Here is a 5,791-nt window from a genome sequence, read left to right as displayed (position 1 = left end):
TCTGTATTGCTGAACTAGCCTGAACATTCAATCAACTGAAGGCTTTCTTCTGTTATCCCATGATTCCCATGCAGTTACCTCCTTTTTACCTATGTTTTTCTTTCCAACTTCTGTGATTCTTCTTTTTAGAGCTGTTCATTGCGCTTCAACTAAACTGCCTAATGAGCTATTCATTGTCACACTATCTGTAGCCCCAGGGAACTTCCACCTCATTTCTTCATTTCTTAGAACTTCCGCACGCCACTTACTTGCACATTAATTCCTCCTGACTAACTTCTTAAATTTCAGCCTTCCGTTGGACATCACTAAATTGTGGTCTGAATCTACATCTGCTCCTGGGTACGCCTAACTATCCAGTATATGATTTGAGAACCTCTGCCTCACCATGATGTAATCTAACTGGAATCTTCCCGTGTCTTTCGGCCTCTTCCGAATATACCTGCTTCTATTTTGATTCTTGAACAGAGCATTACTAGCTGAAATTTATTGCAGAACTCATTTCGTCTTTCTCCTCTCTCATTCCCATTACCAAGCCGTTAGCCTTCCGTCACACTTCCTTCTGCTCTTACCCGTATAACCGCATTCCAGTCCCCCATGAATTTTATATTTTCCTGTGCCTTTGCTTACTGAATTACCCTTTCAGTATTCTCATATGATATCTCTATCTCTTCACTTTCTGCTTGCGATGTCGACATGTATACCTGAACTGTTATCGTTCTTCTTATTTTGCTGTCTCTTCTGATGAGAACAGCCCATATCACTCTCTGCCCTACCTTCCTTTCCATGACGAATCCTATTGCCGTTTTAGCTTTTTCTGCTGCTGTTGATAGCACACTACACTCGTATGAACAGAAATCCTTGTCTTCTTTCCGTTTCCCTTCACTGACCCGCACGATATTTAAATTGTGCCTTAGCATTTCCCTTTTCAGATTTTCTAGTTCCCGTACCACCTTCAAACATATGATATTTGTCGCCCGCACTCGTAAATGTTACCCTTCCGTTGGTCGTTCAGTCATTTTCTTATGGCCAGCTCGCCCACGGTTGTCCCCTTGCCGAGATCAGAAAGGTCAACTAGTTCAGAAACTTCTGCCAGTGGAGAGATCGTTATAACAGTTTCTGCTACAGACCACATATTCTATGGTTACACATTATGTCTGTTTCATGCAGTGGTTTCCATTGCCTTGTTCATCCTCAAGCCGTTGATCATTGCTGATTCTTCCGTCTTTTAGGGCGGTTTCATACACCAAGAGCAAGGGACTTAATTGAACATCCGTCAGCTCCTGCGCTCTCTTCCACAAGGCTGTTGGTAGAACGAGGGTGACTCCATATGCCGAAAGTCTTCGGCTGCCATTATTGATGATTTTTATTCAAAATTTAATAAGCGACGAGGTTCCAACGGGTCACCTTCCAATAGGTCACCCAGAGTGTTTCCTTTACTGATCAAAGGCGCAATTCACATACCACATTTCTGTTGCGTAAAAAATATAGCAAGACGACGCACGTTCCTAGTACCAAATGAGTGGTCGACGTCCTACTAACACAGAGACAGTCCCAACTTTGAGTCACGGCGTTTAAAGCCGTTTTGGGATGAGAAAATATTCATTTTAAGTAAACTAAATATCCGCTTTTGGCCGCCAACGGATCAAACATTTTTCAAATATTTTTCAAAACTTTTTCAAAAACCTATAAACGGGAAGGTTTGCAAGCATCTGAATCGAACAAATATTTTCTTGTGTGATAAGGAAAGAACAGAAATGGAAGAAGAAGTCGGACCTTCCACCAGTCCACCAGTACGAAAATAAATTCCCGCGAGACCTCTTTGGAAGATGGAAAAGTCAGGGCCAGTTTACGAAAGCTCTTCTTGCATCGAACGCCATTTACTGCCAACACAATTTTTGTTCTGTTTCTTTAGCCATGGCCGAAGAAATCAGAAGAGCTACAATGGACATAGTAAACGCAAACTTCCTCTCCACTGAAGCAGATTTGATTCTTCCATATGAATCAGATACTGAAGCATTATTCTAAGGACTCGCATTCGGGAGAAGAAGAAGAGCTACAATGGACATAGTAAACGCAAACTTCCTCTCCACTGAAGCAGATTTGATTCTTCCATATGAATCAGATACTGAAGCATTATTCTAAGGACTCGCATTCGGGAGAAGAAGAAGAGCTACAATGGACATAGTAAACGCAAACTTCCTCTCCACTGAAGCAGATTTGATTCTTCCATATGAATCAGATACTGAAGCATTATTCTAAGGACTCGCATTCGGGAGGACGACGGCCCGCGTCCGGCCATTCTCATTTACGTTTTCCGTGATTTCCCTAAATCGCTCCAGGCAAATGCCGGGATGGTTCCTGTGAAAGGGCACCGCCGACTTCCTTCCCCGTCCTTCCTTAATCCTATGAAACCGATGACCTCGCTGTCTGGTCTCCTTCCCCAAACAACCAACCAACCATTATTCTAAGAGGTATGTTTCACTGTCTTACCATGTAATACTGTTATTACCTGTCGTTTAATGTCGCGATTTTGTGCCGCAGAGCACAGATGAGCCAAGCGTAGAAGAATATGATCCGGAACATTTCGAAGATTCTTGGACGGAATAGATTCCACTGGGTGTTAAAGCTAAAGACATCGTCATTACCGAAGCACATCCAAAATGGAGTTAAACTGTTCTTCAAAAACGCGACAGTCGTCGCTTGGAAAGAAAAGACCATATTAATCGACGGAAAGAAGACGTATGACGTGATAGCACAAAAAGGTTCAATTCACAATATTTGCTATGCACACGAACTATACACATACAGACGAGTACGAGAACAGTTCAGCAATAGGTGTCACTGGCATCTTTTCCCCCACTTACCTGTAACTTCCGTTTTCAAACGAGTCCTTCCTAGGTGCAACGTTTAAAACGAATACACAAAAGTACTCCAAGGAAAAGTAAGGAAATTCGTGAACACAAGAGACACTGTCACTCTGGAAGAAACCGTCTAGCTAGCCCAAAAATTTCAATCACAAACTAAATGCAGTTTTAACCATGGCTGTTAGTCAGCAACTGTATAATAGTTTGAACATAGAATTATGCAGTCAACCAGTAGCACATAACTGGTAGATACATTGACCTAGGTTCCGACACCTACTAGGGGTGTCTCCAGCAGAATTACATTTCGGTTCATCGCAAAATTACATTGCTAAAAAGCTTTGGTTAGAATTTAGAGTAGCTTTGCTCAAGTCAAAAGTGAGATAAAACGTTCTGGCCTTTTCCACGTGTGTCCAGCTGGGAATTACATTTATTTCACTTTTGAATCGAGCATAGCTGCTCTAAATTCTGACCACTGCCTTTTGGCAAGGTAATTTTACGTTTTATCTAAATGTCATTCTGATGCAGAAACCCTTAGTTGACTCTATAATCCTTTGTTGAAACAAACAAGATGCCTAAATGCTCATTATTAGAAGGATTTTGTTATAAACACTGCTCAGGTGAGTTGTCAGTATCAAACAACGTACAACGTCACAAAACCAAGTTTGAATAGGCTATCACATTCGTACACAGTACAGAATAACTGAATCTGGCGAGCTCCTCCCCAAGATTTTCATCTGTCTACAAGGGAAAAAAAAAACATGTTTCTGGGCCGTCTGTTTCTAAAACCGTTGGTAAATTGCCCGTAGAGTTTTAAAATGTTATCGTGACTTCTTCAAAGTCTGGGAAGCTCGACAAAGTTTTTTTATGAATATGTCAAACAGTCATCCGCTCTCACGTGAAGAATGAAAAATTCTTACTCTTCAATGATACCAGGGGCGGACAAACCGGTTGCACTATACACTAAGAGATTTTTGACAAAGAGGCTGGAAAAGCGACGTGCACGCTCAAGTTCGCACAGCCTAAATGTGTGCCCGTCAGTCAGCCTTGTGACGTATATTTCTGCTGACAGATGAAACTTTAGATGAAGCACTTGCAAGACGCTCTTATTTTAGTAATAGACCAGAGGGGTGTAGCACCATACGAAGATCCTAGCAAGATTCATTGTTTGATAGTGAATCAGTTTTTGACACCGAAAATGCAGATAAAATACGTTCTGAACCATCCAAAGTTTTTCGCTGTTTACTATCTGTTGATAACTTCTAATATACTGATATTTCTGAATCTGTAAGCTTTAATACCATAAACCATAAATAATACGTAATAGATGCAATAGCATATTTATTTTTGAACGTGTATAATTGATTGTAATTATAATGTAAATATTTTAAACCACTGGGTAATCGACAACGGAACTTTCTTCAAAGGTATCTATAGCTGTGCCGTTGTTTTTCTTTGCGTAAGGAGAGTTTCTGTCATGCTGCAAGCGGAGACAACGACAGCAGCTTAAATCTTGAAGAGTGCGGAAGTGTTTCAAAATGGTTCAAATGGCTCTGAGCACTATGGGACTTAACACCTATGGTCATCAGTCCCCTAGAACTTAGAACTACTTAAACCTAACTAACCTAAGGACAGCACACAACACCCAGCCATCACGTGGCAGAGAAAATCCCTGACCCCGCCGGGAATCAAACCCGGGAACCCGGGCGTGGGAAGCGAGAACGCTACCGCACGATCACGAGATGCGGGCACGCGGAAGTGTTTGTTGGGCGCTCAACAAAATGCGATGTGCGATTACTATAACGCCAATGTAGGCGCGAATACTTTATTAACTAGGAAGTAATTATTAAGAGTCCGGTCGGGTAGACAGGCGGAGAAAGCTGCAATTACAACTATTGCCTACCCCATACTTATTCGTGAATCTGGCGAAGATTCTTTATCAAGCAGCAGCGGCAGGTCAGTATTTTCGCCAGCTAAATACGTCGTGAACACAGCTACACCGTAAGACTGTTAACTCACAATACTGGCATTGTTGTTGTTGTTGTTGTTGTTGTAGTCTTCAGTCCAGAGACTGGTTTGATGCAGCTCTCCATGCTACTCTATCCCTTGCAAGCTTCCACATCTCCCAGTACCTACTGTAACCTACATCCCTCTGAATCTGCTTAGTGTATTCATCTCTTGGTCTCCCTCTACCAACCGATCCCTTCTTCTGGTCAAGTTGTGCCACAACCTTCTCTTCTCCCCAATCCTATTTAATACCTCCTCATTAGTTATGTGATCTACTCATCTATTCTTCAGCATTCTTCTGTAGCACCACATTTCGAACGCATCTCCTCTACTCTTGTTTAAACTGTTTATCGTCCATGTTTCAGTTCCATACATGACCACACTCCATACAAATACTCTCAGAAACGACTTCCTGACACCTAAATCTATACCCGATGTTAACAAATTTTTCTTCTTCAGAAACGTTTTCCTTGCCATTCCCAGTCCACATTTTATATCCTCTTTACTTCGCCATCATCAGTTATTTTGCTCCCCAAATAGCAAAACTCCTTTACTACTTTAAGTGTCTCATATCCTAATCTTATTTCCTCAGCATCACCCGACTTAATTCGACTACATTCCATTCATCTTGTACCCTCCTTTCAAGACACTTTCCATTCCGTTCAACTGCTCTACCAAGTCCTTTGCTGTCTCTGACAGAATTACAATGTCATCGGCAAACCTCAAAGTTTTTATTTCTTCTCCATGGATTTTAATGCCTATTCCGAACTTCTCTTTTGTTTCCTTTACTTCTTGCTCAATATACAGATTGAATAGCATAGGGGCCTTGTTTTGACTCTGGTCTTTCAGTGCTCTGTCAAACTCTTCACGCAGTATCGTATCTCCCATTTTATCTTCATCTACATCCTCTTCCATTTCCATAA

This window comes from Schistocerca cancellata, chromosome 9 (genome assembly GCF_023864275.1).
Source record: "Schistocerca cancellata isolate TAMUIC-IGC-003103 chromosome 9, iqSchCanc2.1, whole genome shotgun sequence".
NCBI lineage: Eukaryota > Metazoa > Arthropoda > Insecta > Orthoptera > Acrididae > Schistocerca > Schistocerca cancellata.
The sequence above is the reverse complement of the archived record's forward strand: the minus strand, read 5'-3'. Positions refer to the sequence as shown.